At 32.6% G+C, this 21,061-nt stretch overlaps 1 protein-coding gene and 1 long non-coding RNA gene across 2 annotated transcripts in view; one reads left to right on the top strand and one right to left on the bottom strand.

The window, feature by feature from the left end:
* LOC135839579 (calphotin-like) overlaps window positions 1-21,061 on the top strand; it is a 101,671-nt gene that overhangs the window by 1,900 nt on the left and 78,710 nt on the right. The gene's annotated exons all lie outside the window — the stretch shown is intronic.
* Window positions 13,446-16,881, bottom strand: LOC135839580 (uncharacterized). The gene is made up of 2 exons (XR_010557621.1): window positions 16,746-16,881; window positions 13,446-13,838 (listed from the first exon to the last, which is right to left on the bottom strand). It is a non-coding gene; the product is annotated as an uncharacterized LOC135839580 (long non-coding RNA).

The following is a 21,061-nucleotide window of genomic DNA, read 5'->3' as shown; positions in this document are numbered from 1 at the left end:
TCGGTTCATCCGAAGTCGTAAATTCAAATAAAAACTTTTCATTTGATATTGTTACACAGATTGATAAATTTTTTTCAAATTTTCCGCGGAATAATGCTAAAATGTTCGTATAAATTCATGCTTGTGAATTTTAAAGCATGATAGATTATTTTGGCCTATTTTATTGCTACAAAGTTAGAGAAATATTGTACTTCAAAAATGAGGAGGGCGAGGGGTAAAAATATAAAAATAGCACATGGTTTTTTTCTTCCTAAATACTCGTATATTCAGAGAGATCAAGCATAGTGTGATACCCCCCCCCCCCCCCCCCGCTCAAAAAACGTCAGAAGGAGTGCTTGCATCATGTAGTCGATCAGAATACCAATAAAATGACGAATAGATAAGCATAGAGGTTGGAGAAGGGACTTCACCAAATAACGCCTGGCTCATTTTCTACCAAATTAAATCAAAAATGAAGTCAGCTCTCACGATTTTGCTTAAATTGTTTACATCATCTCTCGTTAGTCTCGAAAGAAGTGAGCCTCGTAATTTTGCGTGCATTGACGATTTTTTTGCAAAATTGCCAAATTTGGACAGCTCATATCTCGAGACGAGTTTGTTGTATTTAGATAAACACAATAGGTAGCTAAATATCACAATTTAATAATTTCAAAAAATTATGCCAATGACACTAATTTTCAAAATTGGTTCTCCAAATCCCTGGGAGAAAAGTCTCCTGTCCATTCCTGGTTTGAAAAAAAATCCAAAAAAATATAATAATAGATAATTATGGATAGCGTGGCTCAAACTGGCTCTAATTTTTGGGAGTCGAGTTCTAAAATTGATTACACTGATCGATCGTATTGATTCTCAAGTGATCCATTTCTCAAAAATCAATGTGTGTCGCACTACTTTTTATTCCAATTTTTTATAGGTACATTTTTTTCAGAATTTTGAGACCCAGAAGGGCATTGAGGAGGTTTTATCTGAAAAATGAATGCAAGAATTAGGGTGTACCTACTTCGTTTGCGAGCTTGGTATTTTTTACCTTTCAAGTCCCCCCCCCCCCATATATTTTTTTCACGAGTGAGAAAAGAGATTCCTATTTCTTTTTTGCTTTTCTCCTATTCTGAAAAAAGACCTGTAAAAAGCCCTCCCAGAGTGGAAAAAAAAAATTTATCCTAAAAGTTTCCTATTTCTGCGTCAAAATTTTTCCATAATCTCTTTTTCAGGAGAAATTTACTCCAATTTTTTCTGCGTTCCTCTTCTCGTAAAAAGCTCTGCGTGATGGAAACAATAAAAAAAATTGATTAAATCATAACTTGTAAAATTTTTTAAAACATTCAAGGTAAGGTAAGTACTACTTCTGTATGAGAATTATTTTTAATAATCTCCTTTTCAAGAGAAAATATTCCTCGGCCCCACCAAATTATGTATTTTGATCCTCTAAGTATGGTATGAAGCTATACTGTACCTAATTAAAAAAAAAAAAAAGAATGCATCAAAATCTGCAAAACTTTCTTTAAAATTTCTCATTTCAAATGTCAGTAACCTTCCATTTTGTTTTTTGTTTTTTGTTTTTGTTTGTTTGTTTTTTTTATATCTTTCCTTGGTCCCTCAATAATGTCGGCCCCTTTGAGTATAGAGCATACAAAAATTTTTAAAAAATGAGCAGAATTGAAGTCTATTTGAGCAGATTTTTTGAAATTTTCATAACCCATTTATCTAGGAAAACTCTTCCTCGATCCCTCTGGGGTTTAGTTATTATTTTGAAAATGGCTGAGCAAATCGGAGTATACGACTTCATTTTTGGTTCAAGTTGGTGAAGAATGAGCTCTCCCTGTTTTTCTAAATGTGAAAATATTCAGAAGTGAAGTCAGAAAAATCAACATTTTTTTGTAACTTTGTTACAAAACGCCATAAAAGTAAAACGCTAAACGGTTCTGTTTTCTTAATTTCAACTGATCATTAAATTAGTAAATTTTTCCAGCTGTCCTGTGAAAAATTTTCGCTTAAGAAAATCAATTTCTCTATCAGCAGGTTCCTGGTTCTGAGACACTTTTACGGAAAAATCGGGAAAAGTATCCAAAAAACCCTACTCCCACATACATAATGACCTAAAAAATTGACTTGTTTCGAATAATCGCCGAATCTTCTTCAAGGCGAACTAAATTTTTTTCAAAGAAAAACTACGCAAAATGCAATAAATTTTTCGCCATCTTCGATGATACATTCGCGATAAGAAAAAATCCACTATTATAACCTCGACCGATAACATTACTAATTCCAGTGAAAAATAAATAATTTAATAGTAGGTATAAATAGTTAGTTAATTTGAACTACAAATATAGAATGAACTGGTGGCTGGTAAACTCCAAAGGTCATCTAAACCAGCAATAAGCGAATTCCGTCCGAGATTGAATTCAAAACATAGCAATCCGAAGCGATGATTGGTTCTCAGAAGAGTGTACATGTAGGTCAATAACTGGTAGTACCTAGTTGGGCTATGTTCGGCTGTCCTTCCTTTCGTTTCGTATCTTGGCATGACTCCTATTACATAAGGACATCCGTAAACCCGGTACCTGCGGTGTTACATAATATCGGGAATCCCCCATACCTACCTCCTTGAACATGGGGCAATTCGACTCTTTATTTATACGTACATACTCGAACCGTTATTTAGTTCTATTCGTTAAATGTGCTGCATGATCTTACGCGCCTAGATGACTCATAATGCAGCAAATTGGTATTCGCTTGGTGTTTTGGTTATTTCAATGAAATGTTAATGACCGTTTCTGCGACCACGTAAAATAGGTACTTACTTACCATCGGTTCTAATTTTTTTTATTATTATTATTTTTTTTTCTTTCATTCAACTTGGGTAATCTTTTGAAAATAAATTACTAATTAGTCGACTCTGTATATTTAGTAACGCTTCTAATGTCAAATTATGAAAAAATTTGATGCGGTATGATTATACCTACGCTACATTTCGAGGGAATATATTTACGTCACGCAGGGTTACGGAGGTATACTCGTATTAACAATGAGGTTAAATAATACCGGTCAGCTGTAGCATGATTGTTTTCGATACCTATTCGAAAACAGAACAGGAAATAAAGCAATAACACGAGATATCTTGTATGGTTCTTTTACATGTACCTCTACCAATGCCTCTACCGTACCTACAGTAGGATCGAAACAGCAAAATGTTAGCTACTTCAAAGGAGTAAAGGTATCATAACACACATCTATCAATTTTCGTTGCCGCCGCCGGCTGCCTTGAAATCGACAATTTTCAAAATGTCAATAAACAAAATAAACAAAGTCAATGCGACAACGAGTGGATTTTTTTGTCATTTTTTGATGAGCCACGCGAACGTAAATTTTTTTTCATTCCACACGTGACAACACAGAACACCCTGTTTTACACCAATTTGCCTTCAAACTTTACAATACGAGACGTGCGTGCTTTTGTGTCTTACATTTCCATTTGTTCAACCCGATTTTTTTTTTTGCAAAGGGGAGAAAAAAGCTTCGTAAAATGCGATACGACGATGACATGATGAATTTTAATGCGTATCATGCGCGTAATCGTAATCGAAATTTAATATTACGAGTATGAGCTGGCTGGAGTACATTTATGTAATAACAATTTGAAAAATTGTCATATCGAGTTTTTCTACGTTTATGTATTCAAAGGGATCATCCTAACAAGTATAGAAAAATCCCTAGCCTCGTTTCTCATGGAAGGAAAGAAACCTCTCAGAAAGATCGAACATGTTCACGAATAGATACATATTTGCGAATAACATAAATGTAATGGTACCTAGCTAGGTACATACGTATTACAAAGGTATTTATGAAAAAAAAACTTCATGAAATTCTGAAAATTTAATCCCATATTTATCGGTGATCAATTTCGTTCATTTGGTAATGGTAACCTCTCTCCCTTCCTCCAGAAGAATGCTGCGTTTTTCGTTTTTTAAAATTAAACTTTTAAGCAGAGCAGGATTCAGTTTCTTTTAAAAATTTTACCCCAAATATTTTTCAAAAATCGCTCAAATTTATTGTTTTTAAATAAATGCACCCGGTTTTTTCAAAAATAAACTTGTATTAAAAAACTAATTTCAAAAAAAAAAAATTGGAAAATTATTTTCACAATTTTTGAATATTAAGTATATCAGTCAAATTTTTGTAGTTTCAGTTCTTGATAATACGAGTAAAAAACTTCCGGAAACCCCCGTTTTTGAAGAAAAAAATGTTAGTATGAGTGAAAGTGTAAGTTTTCAAAATTTTATACCCAGGTACCTACAAATATATTCAAGAAGTAAAAAAAAATATTTTATTAAAAAATTACCCACTGAAATTTAGCCAAATTTTTCTTGATTTTATCTAATTGCCAAATGAAATTCGTTGGAGGGGCGAGAGGGGTGACTATCCCTCCTACATCTACTTTCTTCACACCTTATCGATAGGTATTTTTGTTGCATGACTGACTCGAATGCACATCAAACCAAGTATTTAAATTTAACGGTATTTATATCGCAAGAATAATTTCAATAGGTAAGTTATTATTTTTTAAAAAAATGGGTTGTTGTTCTTACAAAATTGAAATATTAAAAAAAAAATAAAGCAAACATTATTTAGTTGATTTTAGTGAAAGATATCAGATCTCGGGAGCATTATATTCTATGATCTGCTATGAGTAGGTACTTAGGACGACATTGAACGAGTTCAAGGTCATCGATTGAACTGATAACGGATATCATATTTTCGATGTTTTTTTTACTTATTTTTTGCTATTGAATTGAATTGATTGGTATTTGGTTATGCAATACTGAATACTGTGCTGAAGGAATGAAGGGCAAAAAGGGCATGGAAAGTTCATGGAATAAAATGTGTTAAACTTTGATTTAGAAAAAGTCGCTCGTGAAAAACTTTCTCCAAAAAAAGCTTTTCTACACGAGAACAAAAACCGCTCTCTGAAAATCTTATTTCCAGGAAATTCCTTATTTAAGAAAACTTCCCTTTTTGAAAAAACTTTTTTTGTAAGAAATTTCTGCAATGAGTAAGTTTTTTTTTTTTGAAAACGAAGTTATCATTTTGAGGAGAAAGGAGGGAGGAGGGGAGGGGGAGAACGAGGGGGGGAAGACTTCGTCATAGAGGAAACCTTGTGGAGAAATTTTGTTTCGTAAACGACACATTTCCAACCTCAATTTTTTTTTTAAAAAACATACTTGCTTTGGAATAAGAGAGGGGCTGGGTCCATTTCTCTGCAATATAACCTTTGATTTGAAAAAAACCTTGATGATACTTACTATAAATAGAGCTGGAAAGTAAAAAAAAATGTAGAATTTTTCTCACAAAGAAAACTCTTATTACCTATAAAAACGGTCTTATTCCGATCAAGCTGACATTTGTTTAACTCGCTAGAAGAGCATAAATCATTCACATGACATGATGACCAAATTTTGAGCTGCCAAAGTAAATTTTTCAATTTTTGGAAAATAGCAGAAATTACTCAACAGATAAAGCTTATTGATTTTTTTTTTACCAAAAGTACCTACCTACTTCAAAGGACTGTAAATCTGAGATGAATATTTAAAAACCAGCTTGTGTTCTGAAATCGATCATCCGAATCAATTGTGACCACTTTCGAACCCATCTGCAACCTCGAGAAATCAACTTCAACAGCTCAAAATTTGGTTCTGAGATGTTGGTGATAGGCTGATAGGTAATGTCTTTTAAATAAGCCAAATTTCATCTCAATCAGAGTCAGGGGTGCTGTGAACCTGATATTTTTTGCGGAGGGGGGAGCAGAATATTTTTCCCTTCCACCTTCCAAAAAAATCAATTTTGTCTCTTACAGCGCAAAAATAGCTAATTAAGTTCATGATATTTTTTTTAAATTTGCCCTCGCTTCGCTTGGACTAAATTTATTTTGTATTGCTTCAAATGTTTTATTTTACGTTCCTAAAAATTTTGAATTTTCAAAATATAAAATGGGGAGGGGGAGTTTTAATTATAAATAGGGGGAGCTCGCCAAATGCCTAGGGGGATCACAGCACCCCTGATCAGAGTTGCTCCATAAACAAAAAAAATTGCCTATAAAACAACTCTAATAGAATAAAATTACGACTTTTTTCCAATAAAGTATTTCCTTTTCCTGATACATATTTATTCACGAATTCAACTTGAACTCTGCCTTTTTAGTCACAACCAATGACCATGGCTTTGTAGCCAGCACTCTTCAATTCCCTCGTATAGGTACCTTATATCGAAAAATTCGCTCGTATGACAGACAAGACATTTCACTCTCATTGCATATAAAGAAGCCTAGCCAGTAATTTTGTTTTCATTCAAAGTAAGTTCGTTTCCACGAGGAAATGTCAATCGGAATGATACAACGACGAGTGTTCCGCTGCGTCGAGAGCTAATTGCGAAATGATTTAATTAAAAATTGAGTAACCTTCACATAACGGTAATCCGCATCGCAATGAAAGTGCGTAATGGATTATAAATTTATTCGCTGAAAAAAGCAGCATTATTTTAGCTGTTAGTGTAATTCGGAATCGCGGACTTTCGGTGTGTAATAGCGCATGCCTGCTCCATTTATTCATATTGTGTAATTTTAGTTAATTGTTCTCTATTAGAAGCGGCTCAATTCCGTGGATATAGGTGTATTATTTAACCAGGCGTTTAGTTTTTTTTTTTACCATGAAATACTTTCTCCCGGATTCTGGCGATTGAGGCACGTTTTAGCATATACAAATCTGTCGTAGTCCAATAAACATACATAGGTAGGTACTTATAAGAGTTTTGACAACATCCCACGACTGTAGTATTATACTACGTAGCCTATCGTTAAGTAATTGGTCGTTTATAGACGAGCGCATTATGCGGATCTGAATTGACTTTTTTTTTTGTCACTTACTACTTGAAGTTTTATTTGATGTGTGCCGGAATAATCGGCGTGATTTAAGATGTATTTTTATGGACTAGAGTGTCAACCGAAACTGAACTCGTCTTCGCAGATGTGCAACGGTTGATGTTCTCTGTCGATTACATAATACTCGTATACGTATAGGTAACCGTACGAGTAGGTATAGCGAATTTGCATGTGCTAAATACAATATTGAAAAGAAGTTGCCAAACATCTCCAACCGTTTTCAGACGTTTTGTAATCTCATCGTATAGTTTTTAATAGGATCCTATGTGTCTGGTCTCTGTCAACTGTGGTTTTTTTCTACGTATGTAATTGAGGATTCATTCTATCTTATAATATTATTCTCTTATGAATACAGCGACAGACACATATGTAGGCTTCGTCAACTGGAAAATGTCAAGGTTAAAAGATGCGAATTATTCGAGTGAATTCGTCGCGTCGATAACTTATTGTTTTTTCATTTATGAATAATGCTTCATCTGTGATGTACCTACTTAAAATAGGTCTCGTGTGTCATACTCATACCATAGTTGTAATGTTTCTGTAAAGGTTTTTTTTTTATCGTGCTCTAGTTGATTGCTAAAGTGATGTCCTACATGTAGTAAGACAACGCCGTTTTTAAGGCCTTTGAGTCTTTATATGAATGCTACGAGTCGTGTTAGCTCCCTAATTTTTGTCATTTGGCGTAAAGTTTTGCTTCGTTGGATTCATTCATACGAACGTATCGTTGTAGGAGTTGGTGTTGGATGAATGGAATAGCATCGAGTGGAATTCATTGAGAAATTCGAGTTCTTTTTCCCCCGAATTACTCGTAAAGCGAGTAGTTTTATGAGTCTCGACGTACATTTTATTCGATTTTTTAAAAAAATTCCACCGAGTTTTTTCTCCTCTACCATGGTTGTTCTTAAGAAATAATAATTTCGTCGTATTTTCGTCAAATTTTTCGAATTCTTGTTTCAAGCAAGATGCACAGATGGGGTGAATCACAGACCAGATTAAAGCACGTGGACACAGCCAACGTTGAAATTTTCAAAACGATCACCAATAATACTTTGAATTATACGAGAAAAAGGAAAATTCCACGTACTTATAGAAGGGACAAAAAAATTCAAATTAAATTCCGATTTCCTGCATTTTCAGCGTGAATACTTACTTCGAATATTGTTTTAGCGATGTTGTGAAAATATGTATTTTGAAAAATTGTAAAATTAAAAATAAACATTTTGTAAAAAGCGACATAAAGTTGTACGTTTTAATTTTATAAGCGGGAAAATTAATTCGAATGGGTCGAAACGCAGGCTTATTTTTGATGGACTGATTCATTTTTCGATATCATAAAATGTTTCAGTTCCTCAGTAGTTATTTCAACAAAATATGGATTTTTTTCTGAAATAAAAAATTCAATGCTGCCTTTTTAAGCGTCATTATTTTTTCATGAAATAATTGTTGTAAGTAAGTACCTAAGTTTTTTTTTTTTTTTACCGAAATCAAAAGTTCTAAAATTACAAAGTCATATGAAGAGTCCACGGAAAGAACGAAGAATCAGGCACCCAAGTCACTTTTTTTCAAAAATGAGTTTAGGGTTGAATTATATTCACGCTGAGGAGTAGAAAAATGTACTTATTCCATTTAGATTTTGAAAAAAATCGATTTTTTATGGTTAAAATGCCCTTTAAAAAAAAGAGAAGGGGAGAGAAATGAGCCGAGACCAAATGTGAGGTGGCAGGAAGAAAATTTCAACATCGTTAACTATTTAGAATGCGAAATTTTTCATAATGTCATCATAATAATCTATTTTCATCGAATTCAAGTTGTTGCGAAACACTAATTTGTCGATTCTTTGCTTGATTTTTTTCACGAAAAGAGCGTATCTCTTCATTTTTTTTCTACTATTCGACTATTTCTCAAGTTGTGTTTGTGGAATCTTGTGAGATGTATTTCCAGTCATTACTTTGATGAAATTCAAATTCACTATAAAATTGGAGCATTCTGATACTTCAAAACATCATACTGTAGCACAAAAGTTTCAAAAAGTGACTTACCTGGTTCTTTCCCTGGACTCTTCATGTAGAAAAATGGTTTTTGAATGTGGAAATTCATTTCTATACTCGTGATAAAAATAGGAAAATAATATTATTTACAACCATTTTTGTGATCCAATAATTCCCAAGGTCTATCGTATGTCTTCAAAAAATTAAATCTTGGGGAGGACAGGGGGTAACTCTACCGCGTTGCCTGATACAATTATTCATACATTTTTGCTCATTATAAGAAAATGTTTTGAGGCGTTTTTGTTTCCGATTTGAGTAGGCCCACAATTGATTCTTCGTTGAAACCCCTCTTAGTAAAATTTCAGCTACCCAAATTAATCTTTTGATTTTTGGGGAATTTTTTTGAAAATCCAAAATTAATCATTTTTGGCAATTTATGTTTGTTTTTTTGTTTATTCTTTTCTTTTTCTAAAAATGTGAGTATATGTACCTACGTGTCTGTTTCAGAAAAATTATGAAAATTTTACGATGAAAATTCTCGAAAATTTTATAAAATGTATGAAAATTCCTGAACAAATCGTTCAGCTGAAAAAAAAGGACTTTCCTAGTTCTATTCATATAGGCCCTTCATATGGAGGTATTACTAAAATCGACTTGAAACTTTACCGACAATTTTTCAAGACTCCAGTTTCATAGAAATAAACTGTTTTGAGGAAAAATTATTTAAAACAATATAAAAATCAACTAAACAATCAGAACTGCCCCCCACCCCCTAAACAAAACATTTTAATCGTCCAAAATGATTTTTGGATTTTTTACGAGTTTATGCCGTTCTAGAGCCTCCATCGTGATTTTCAATTTCTCCAGAATTTTGTAATCCCCCCCCTCCGCAAAAAAGGAAGTGCTGCTACAAATTGAGCTGTGACTTATTCTCGACTGGTCTTATGAATCAATTCACACTTGAAATAATCTTTAAAGGACATTCTGAGCCATTTTTTTGGTCCAGCATGCATAGGCAGCATAGGTCAATCTAATTGGGAAAAAATTTGAAAAATCACAATTTTTCTGTTTTCTAAAACTAATCTTTCAAATCCAAATTAACCATGCTGTTTTGAGATTTTTTGGAGCCATTTTTTTGATTTCTCCAGAACTTTTGAATTTTTCCAGAAAGCGTGGAAATTAATTTGAGCATGCTAAAAATCGAACTGTGCCTTATTTTTGGACTGAGTTTATCCACATTTTGACTGATTTACAAATAAACGCCTTCTAGGTGTTTTTTTGAAATTTTTTTCTCTTAAAATACCTATCTACTGATCAAAACAAAAACACACAAAATCAGATAAAATGTGAACCAATTCGTAAAACAGGTCGAGAATAAGCCACAAATTAATTTTTAGCCGGTCAAATTGATTTCTGCGACTTCTGAAGAAATTCAAAAATTCTGAAAAAATCAAGAATTACGCTGGAGGCTCAAAATGATCCAAAAGTCGCGGTCCCGTTTAAATTGAAGTCGGGTAACTAAAAAAAAACCTTGCAAAAAATTAGAAAAGAATTGAAAAAAATTAACCCACTTTTCAATTAATTTCACTCATTGACTTTTAAGCATCAATCATCGTCTCAGATTTTTAATATTTCAACGATTCTAGCGTGATCCAGTTAAGGCAGTGATTATTTAAAAATTAAAATCTATTATTGGAAAAGTTCTTATTGATGTAACGAATTGTCACGATGTCACTCGAATGTGTAATTGGAATTTTGGAAAAAAATAATATATGTAGTTAGATACCTACGTACTACGTGTGTGCGTTTATAGCGTATTGTGCTGACTGACGAATGATTTTCTTAAACCTACGTGTAAGTATCACCCATCCATTCAATAAAAATCTTATTTGTAATTACATTGACTACTTTTCTATTTCAAGCCAAATTTGATTAGTTTTTTGACTTATTGTTAATTTCATTTACTTATTCGATATTTTCACAAACTCGTGTATTGTCACTCCAATAAATTCATTTCCAAAAACAGCAAAACCTTCCCCATTGCCAACATTTGGGAAAAAAGAAATTGCCTTTGGAAAAATACTCGACAATGTATCCATAAGCCATAATAGTGGAAATTTCAATTAGGCAGACGGCATTTTACTAAGATTTCAACAGTATTTCGATGTTCTCAACCGACGACGGTGACGTCAAAGTATGGAGGCCATTTAAACGCGCCAACAAACTAATTATATTTCTTAAAAAGTATAAGTACAGGCGCTTTGAAATGATTTGCATCGAGGATATCAGAGTGTGGGATGAGGCTAGTCGGAATAAATTTTGAATAAACAGTGAAAGTAATTTGCAAATACGTAACTTGTCTGATACTTTCACTCGTATTTGCAACAATCCAAAAGCATGTTTTCCCACTCACAAAGTACGAAATTTTTTCTTCCTGGGTGTCGAATTTTTTAGGCTTCGTGCCAATTATTGTCAATTGAAGTTTGATTGATACCTCCTACGGAAACGAAGTTAGGCAAATAGATTCGCATATATGTTTTTATGGTTTCCTTTTCTCATCGAATCACTACGAAGAAGAAGAACTTTGATTTGATCGTACCAAATCGATGTCCTTTCTCCAATTAGTCGGTTTTGAGAAAAAAAATTCCATAAAATGAGCCTATTTAGAAACCTATTGAGTCTCCAATTTACGATGAATTTTGAAAAAATGTCGAAAAAAATTCCGAATTTTCTATAGCATAGACCTTCCAATCCCAATAAAAAGACTCGAATTGGTTTCATTATCGTATCGCAGATAGCGTTGGATGTAGTTTCACTTCATCAGACAGTATTATTGTTACGGTAAAAGCGACACAAGGTTATGCATGCTGCTCAACACTTTTCCTTCATTGCTCAAGTTATTCGAAAAGTAAAACAGCGATGCGAAATTAATTGCCTACCGAGTACGTCATGGGGTTCTGAGTAAATTTAACATCTTCCACGATTGAAAAAAGCTCTCGGTATCCGTTATAAATTTTTCTTCACTTCGGAAAATAATTTTTTGCGACGTTCTCGTATATACAATAATTCCACCTAGTCCTTCCCCGTTGATAGAAAATTGGAAATTCACAATTTCAACGTAAATTGACATTGGTATAAAGGCACAGCGTGGCGTGTCAACTAAAATTATACTTTATAATTAACTGTACCTTGAGGAAACGAGTTTACTCCATTTTCAAACACTTTCTATATAGTTTGTTTACCTTTTCGAGAGAAAAATACATGTCTCGTTGAACAAAGTTCGCGACACGAAAACACGTCTTTTTCGTTATTATGACACGAGATAAATAAAACTATTAAAATTCTATCATCTTGTTCATACATGAAAGTTGCACACATTACTCGTATCTCGTGACTACAATGCTTTTGAATTATTTCAAGTACCTACGTACGAATACCTACGACTTGGTTGTTTTCGCGAAATTAGGAAAAAGATTGTCAATATCGAGTAATCGACGACGTTGGAAGAATAAAATAGGCATGCTTTTCCAGTTTTATTGTAGGTACGAAGCCTTAGAAATATTGTTTTACGATCTGAGCAAAGAGCACGAGGGTCTGACGTAAATTCGCGTCAAAACAAATGAAATTAAATTTTTTTAATGACTGTTGCGCTAAAATACCAATAATGTTGATGTTGATCGAAACGAATTACGTGTTGGGTCAAAATAACAAACTTTCGATGCTTTAAATTACTTTAATTTAGGACGCGACAATTATTTGAAAAACAAAGGAATAATGTTGGAAGTTTTTTTTGAGCGTGGGTTTTTACAAAAAGTAATATTTACATTAATTTGATACCTATACCCTATTATTTTGCCCATTTTCAATACTTATTATAATAATTTCGACTTTCCAAAAGTAGGGAAATATTGCTTGAATATTTTATAATTTTGGATTACTCATCTATTCAGATAAGGAAGTGTTTATTTTGAGTGCTTGAAAATAAAATAATTTGTGGTTTTGAGATAAAAACATACAAGATTTCAACTTTGGTACCTTCTAGAAAAGAGAAGATCGCAGTCACTTAGTCATAGATTTTGCTAATTTTTTTCATCTGGAGCTATAAGAGATCCATCCATGAAAATGGCTTACGAAACAGAATTCAGCTGTTCAATCAAAAAATTTAGGAGTAATACAGAGTTCGAATTTTCCAAAAAGAAATACACAATGGTATTGAATGAGCACAGTTCTTAAAATTCAGCAGTTTTTCTCGCAATCACCTGATAAGAATGGCAATTTAAGAAAAAGTTTTGAAAATTTTGAAATTCAACTCCCGAGGTCACTTCGGTTCGGGTCCAAAATGTTTGGATAATAATTAAAAATTGAAAAAAAACTCGAAAATTAAATTAGAAAATACTTATATGTAGGTATTATCAAGTAGGTAAGTATACCTACTTTATGTTTTGATTTTTTAATTTTATTTCTATAAATTGCATTTTAATGTTTTACGTATAAGTTAGAGATACGAAGAAAATACTCGAGAGAACTATAGTTTTGTTTCCTTATTTATTTATTTTTTGGTGAAAGAAGGGTGAAAAATTCACTAATACTTATACTTACGCATAAAAATTCGAATTACTCGTATAGATACTTAATAATGAACTTATAGTCTAAGGTTGTATACATTTAGAACTTTATCAAAACCTAGCACAATATTTCTAAAAAATAGTTCTTCGCTAATAAGAGATTCTATATCCGTGATGCTCTACAGGTTCGTACGAATCAATGGCGTCATATCCTGCAGCGTATGCGTAAGAAGTAGCCGGAATCAGAAGTCTGAGTAGCATGCTGTGTGGATATGAGGCTACAACGCCATTCGTGAAAATAATCGGAGGAGCAGCCATAGCCATGACCGCACATAAAAGCGAACAAAGGAGTATCTGGAAAAACAATTTTGAAATGCTTTAAATCGTATTATTTGTAAATATATATGTGGCGAATTACTTATCGAAGCGTATCGTTGGAGTGAGACGATGAAAAAAAAATTGATTTCGACGTGTGAGGAGAGAAGTTATTGTATGAGAGGTACAAATAACTACGAGTAAAATTAACTATAATTTCCTATTCGTAGATTAAGTTTTTCAAATTTTTATTTCTTTATAATTTAAATTAAAAATCTATTCTAAATACAGGTTCAGAGGGATAGAGCATGGGACTGTTTGACTCTTGTCCTCCTCAATCATCTTCAAGTTGAAAAAAAAATCCAAGACTGGTGATTATTTTCTCCCCCCTCCCCTCCAAAAAAACGAAAATTGAAAAAATTGAGAGAAATGTTATTGTGTACCTTATTTTGAAGTTGGATTTTAGAAAACATATCTCACTTGTGTTGCATTGCTTCTAAAAAAATATGCTAAAATAATTCCTGCATGTTATAAGTGTTGCCTATGCTAAAATAGGAAGGCAAAATGGAATGTTTTTCTTTTTCTGAAAGAGAAAAGATTTACTCATGGTCTCGGATATTTTTTTGACATTTTTTTCAAAATGATAGAGAATGCGTACTTAATTCTAATTTTTTTTATGCCATTCTGGAACTTCTGATGCGATTTTCGAATTATCCAGCATGATCATCATTCCGCCGAATGAATTTTCCCAAAAAGGGGTCTTCTCTGAAATTTTGATAAAGAAGGAGGATTTTTTTTTGTTGCAATTTTGACAAATGAAAAGAAACACGTTTAGGAAAATTACAACAAGATGAAAATAAACCGGCATTTTAGGGATTTTGACAAAAAACCCAAAACTTCCTGGAAATGTTGACTTTTTTTTGACAAATTTTTTGACATAATTGATTTTTTTTAAAATTTAGACAAAAAAATGTTTTTTGTGACAAAAACCTAAGACTTTTTGAAAATTTTGACCCGAAAAGAGCGTTTTCTACGATTTTGGTAAAAAGTACCTAAGCCTTTTTGGAAATTTGATGAACGATTTTTTTGACAATGATTAGAAGAAAATAGGATTTTTGCAATTTTGGCAAAAAAACAAGACTTCCTGCGATGTTTGATTCCACCCCCTCCCCCTCACAAAAGAAACAGATCTCTGCAATTTTGACAAAAAAAAACCCTCAAATGTCGCCTATTTTTGTACAGATTCCGGAAATTGATTATATATTTGGAAAAATGGCAATTGGTTTTGTTTTTTTTAAAGGGGTAATGTATTCAGGAGAATGTTTGAAAATCCGAATACTTCTACAATTTTTGAATTTTGCCACGAAATGCTCGTTTGGAGATTAATTTGGGCAGCTGAAAATCTAGTTGAGGAGCATGAATTATAGTCTGTCCAACAAGTTTATCCACATTTGAACCGGTTTCCAGGCGAATACTTCAGGTGTACCTATTTCTTTTGGCTATTACATATATTTTAAAAGAAAAAATATCAGAAAATCAAAAATTTTCTGTTTGAAAGAAACCGAATTTTAAAAAAATTGATGCATTTAGAGCAACTTCATTACGTCGCGCTGAGCTTTTTTGAAAATTAATTGATTTTTCGTTTTCTGTTCAGCATAAGTGTAAATATTATCAGAAATATAAAGAGGTACCTTGTACGTAGTAAAAAAACGACATTTTTCAGCAAAAAAAAAAGTATAACATCTATAATCTATATCTAATTGAAATTTTTTGTATTTATTAATTGTTGTTCTTATCTAGATAAAATTTTGGAATAAATGATTCCAATTTTTTTAAAAAGATTATTAAATTTCTGAATGAGAAAACCCCGAAATGTGGGTAATTGGGTGAAAGAGGCGAAAGGATAAAAACAAGAGTGAAAGTATACATGTTACCTACCGCTTTTTGAAGTTTTGGATATTAATCTTTTTTAAATGTTCAAAAACAAGGATTGCTTCCTATCTTTTTAGTCTCAATTTTTTTTCTTTTCGTTGAAAACAAAATTAAGAAATTTTATTTACTTTAGCTATTAAATTGTCGATAAGAGGAAAGTAATAGTACAATGAAGATGAATGAATTCTTACAAATTAATTTCCTCGTTTAGCGAAAAGCCAAATAAATCTATACCCTATTATCAGATTTCAGCCTCTTAATTCAGTCTTTCAAGTTCTTTTTTCCTTGTATTGAACAAGGACAAGAAAAACTCCATAGTTTCATTCATTGATGTATTTCTAAACAAAATGTACCTACCTACGTAAAAAACTCAATTCCAACAATTTTGCCTTAATTCGAAATTTTTTAAATCATCTGAAAATCACGAATAACAGCAAACCTTTCTTACATTTCTTTTTCCATTTAAAAATTTTGTTCGTATATCTTTTTGATGATTTATAAATTCATTTCTTATTTGTTTACGTTTCCTTTTTACATTTCACGAATTTCAATAGGGAAAGGGAAAATTATCAGCTTAACTTTATAAATTTACATTTTGCAGATCGCGAGCTTAACCTTGAACATGCTTAAAACGTATAAGGCGTAAACAAGCGAAACAACAACGGAAAACTTATCAAATTCAATAAATTACGAAATTAAAATTGCTCTCGATTCTTCATTAAGTATTAAGTATTGTAAAAGTTTATTCGTAACAGTGACATAATTTTGGGTTAAATCTGGCATAAAGCTGTAAATGTTTCAACGCTTACACAATTTCGAATAATATCTCGGAAAAGTTTTCAAATTATGCCGCACGTGTTCCAGGTGTAGAAATAACCTAATGATAAGAATTCGCAATCTACGTTGTATATGTATAGTGTGATGACACTTCGTAGGTTTCAAAACAAACGCCAAAATATTGCCTACGGATTAAACTACACGCGTAAATAACCATAGAAATGAAAGTTTACTTACGATTTTAAACATGTTTTTAAAATTTTTACAACGAACGAGATGGCTATCGATGAAAAAAAACACGCGTACGCTGACGTCGAGATGCACTTTAAGTAGATTAAATCAAAGTGTATCGTTCTCGTCATCCAGCCGTTCCACTGCCACGTGAAATTATTTTTTTCAATACCATTGTGTCTAAAGGCTTGGAAATAATTTGCTTATTATTTTCATAAGGCATAGGCATCATACAATACATACACAACGAGCCCGAGCCGATTGAAAATAATGAATCTGTTTGGCTTCGGGCATGTGAAAATGTTGATTTTTAAAATCAAAGCTCGATAACTTTATGAAATTATACTATATCGGTACGAGATTTTTTCCAAAAAATCCATTTGTTTTATAAAGAAAATATGTACTCGTTTAATAGAAATTTCTCAGCCGTCTAGAAGCGGCTGCTAGACGAAAAAATCATTCTCAAACGTAAAAAACATTTATCAAAGTAGCTCGGATGTACATACAAAATGTAAACTGAGCACGCAACAAGATAAATTTTATTACATTACAGCGAATTTTTTTGGTCGAAAAATTCACCAAACGTTATATGTATGTATGTACTTAATATTATAAACTACGCGTTCTTTGAAACCTTGGATACTATGAATTTAAAAGAAGACCGAGATGTTAATATTAGTTTCATTTTTTTCACATTTTATGACGTACAAAAAACAAAACTCCCTACCACCGGTGTAATCAAAAGTAATGAATACATTTACGTATTTACGTAGCGCAGTAAAAAGCTAATAAAATTATTTTCCGCGGTCATATTCAGGTATCTACTTACTTTGAAAACAAAAAAATACAAGCTCTAATTAGCTTTTACGCTTGGTGAAAAAAACAGGCTGGTTTTCTCCTCTTTTCTGCCTGTGATGTGATAAGTCTGCATTAAAAGGGTGATGTGTGATCGCTTTGCTTCGTTTTTTTGAAATTTTAACGTTTCGTATATGAATCTCAAAATACCTAATTTGATAAAAATGTCACTCCCCTCAACTCAACCCCTTCTTCACCACTGAAAACTTTTTTAAAAAAAACTATAGTTGGCGTTGAAAAAAATCGATCAATCAATGTGAGATTCGTTTTTGAAAATTTTAGAAAAGAGCTGTTGACTTTCTGACATTACGTTTTAAAATAAAAAAAATCTTGTTTACTTTCTGACATCGTCCCTACTTATTATACTTAGGTACCTACTTATGAAAAATCAAATAAAAAAATTCAGCTCCCATAATTAATCCAGATCTACCATCTTTGAAGCCATTTTGATCAATTTGGGCACTTTTCAAAATTCATTTCTGCTGGTTCGAATTCTCATTTCAACATTTTTTTTTGAAAAATAAAAAATTAACATTGATCTCAAAAATCTCATTCAAAAACCCATAACCCACCCTCCTTGGCTATTAAAACCTCTACAAATTGATTTTCAACTGAGAAATTATCCAAGAGCCATTATCTGGAACTCATATCAAACTACACAGAATTCAATTTATGTTTTACTTACGGTTCTAAGATCTCGAACTTACATACTGGATATTTTAAAATTCATGAGGTCTCTTCAATATATACTGCCGAACTTCTTGCAATTAACCATTGTCTTTTGAACATATCCACCACACAGCTTGAAAACAAAAACTTTTTAATACATAGTGACTCTCTTAGCTCCTTAATCTCCATACAAAACATTTTTTCAGATCACCCTATTGTTCAAAATATTCACAAAATTCTGCTAGATCTCCAAAATTCAAACCACACCATCCACCTTATGTATACCCCTAGTCATGTAAGCATCGAAGGAAATGAAATTGTTGACACCTATGCAAAATCAGCCATTAACCCCCCACCCTTCACCTTTTTCACCCTTGACGATATAAAATCATTCTTTACACAAAATACTCACTCAAAATGGCAAAATTTCTGGTCATCACAGACATCAAACAAACTCTTTCAACACAAAAAAATAATCTACCCCTGGAAGAACATTGATCACTTAAACAGAAGAGAAGAAATAATTATAACCCGTCTAAGAATAGGTCACTCTAAAATCACACACAGCCACCTCTACCAAAAAATTCCAAAACCCTCATGTCAATTCTGCGAAAATGAACCTACATCCATTCAACATTTACTATTCACCTGTCCTAAATTACAGCAAAAAGGACTATCTCTCCAAATAGACTCAAATTCAATGACTATCCCAGACAACCCTTCTGAAATCCAAAAATTCATAACCCTACTAAAAAAAAACCAACCTAATAAATCAAATCTGAACCCCTCTCTACACGGGTGTAATAATCTTGCAATTATAAACACCAAAAATAAAAAATAAAAAAAATAACTGTCAGAGCTTTTAAAATAGGTAGCTTATTAAAAGCACCGTCAATTGAATCAATTGATTATGAAGGTCAAGTAAAATCATTTCTCAATGTTATGTTGGTCCTTTTTGAGACGATTTTTCTCCAACTCGAAAAATTAAAAATTTGCTATAAGCTCCAGAAAGTCTTGAAATCATCACCAATCGTTTCGAGTCTATCACTTACCCATCTCAATTTATTAAAAATTTTATTCCTTTTTCAATAGGTAGGGAATAAGCCAAAATTGAATATAAAGAAATTCGCCAAAAATTTAATAATGGAATTCATCAGCCCAGCCCCTGGAATTTTCCTTAATGGACATTTTTGTACCTATATTCTATATTGTTAGAAATTTTCTGTCGATTCAATTTTTACTGCTGAACTCACTGCCATAAAACATTGCCTAATAGATAAGTATAATTTCCATTCAATCAGAAAATAAAAAATTCTTAATCCAAAGTAACTCACTAAGTTCACTGCTATCCATTCAAAACATTTTTTCTGACCATCCCATAGTCCAAGACATACATAAGTCCCTTTTTAACCTCCAATATTATGATTACTCAATTAGCTTCATGTATGTTCCCAGCCACATATAGGTATCACTGGAAACGAAACTGTTGATAGATTAGCAAAATCAGCCGCTGCCCCCTCCTCTCTTACCTCTCTCATTCCTGATATGACATTAAATCTCTAATCACTCACAACACATTTACTAACTGGCAGAACTTTTGGTCACAACAAACTTCAAACAAACTCTTCCAACATAAAAAAAACAACCCTCCCCTGGAAAAATCTAGGCCACCAGAACAGAAAAGAAGAAATCCTTATTACTAGACTAAGAATAGGCCACACAAAAATTACTCATAACCACTTATACCAAAAAGAACCAAAACCCTCATGCCAATTTTGCAGAAACGAACCCACATCCATCCAACACATACTTTTCAACTGCCCTCAACTAAAACAAAACAGACTTACACTACAGATAAAAGAAAACCCACCTACTATCCCTGACGAACCCTCGGAAATACAAAAATTCATCTCCCTAATAAAAAACATCAACCTCACAAACCAAATCTAACCCCTCCCCCCCTACGGGTGTAATAATCTCCCCAAAAAAAAATTCCAAACATTTGAATTTAGACAAGTATTAGGTAGGTAATATTTATGTAACTCATGAAACGTAGGTACTTTAATTTTCATTTTACCAGTCTGAAAATAACAACTCTTTCCCTGAATCTGATAGAAACCGATGTCTAGGGTAATAATTAATAAATACGTGATCGAAATGAAAATTCATCGCATTCCACCAAAAAATGTACGTATCAACTTTCCATAAAACTTAACGTACCCTCGCAATAACCAAATAATTACAGAGTGAAAGGACGAATGGAAAACAAAAACTGTATATTTCTGCCAATACCTTCCGAGTACCCTACCCTTCCATAATTCGTCTAATTCATCTTATTCGATACTCAAAATTTCGGTTTTATTCACCTCGCAGCGAAACAACTTCGGATTTGTACAACATCATTCGTTGCGAATTAGAAAAACAAACAAATATACTTTATACATGACGGAAACAGATGTTCGCGGTACAGGCTTTCAAAATTTAACAATATTTCAGGTCATCGACTCGAGTTTAAATTAAAAACTCGTTGTATTTCCGGGATAAATATACTAAAGCTGCCACCTACTTGAAATCCGTTCTATAGAAAATCTAATCCCAATTCCCAATGACACCGTAACCGAATAAATTAGTGAAAAAATTATACAAAATTGGGATTTTTGCAATATCTTATACTATCCTCATCATTCACATCGTAATGCAATTACGTAGGTAGGTACCTACTATTATGGTGCTCGTTTCCAAGCTAAATACTGCAATTAACTGCGGACAGGCGATAATTAGATTTGATGGGGATCTAT

The sequence above is a fragment of the Planococcus citri genome, chromosome 3, assembly GCF_950023065.1.
Source record: "Planococcus citri chromosome 3, ihPlaCitr1.1, whole genome shotgun sequence".
NCBI classification, from domain to species: domain Eukaryota; kingdom Metazoa; phylum Arthropoda; class Insecta; order Hemiptera; family Pseudococcidae; genus Planococcus; species Planococcus citri.
This window is presented reverse-complemented; position numbering and strand designations above follow the sequence as displayed.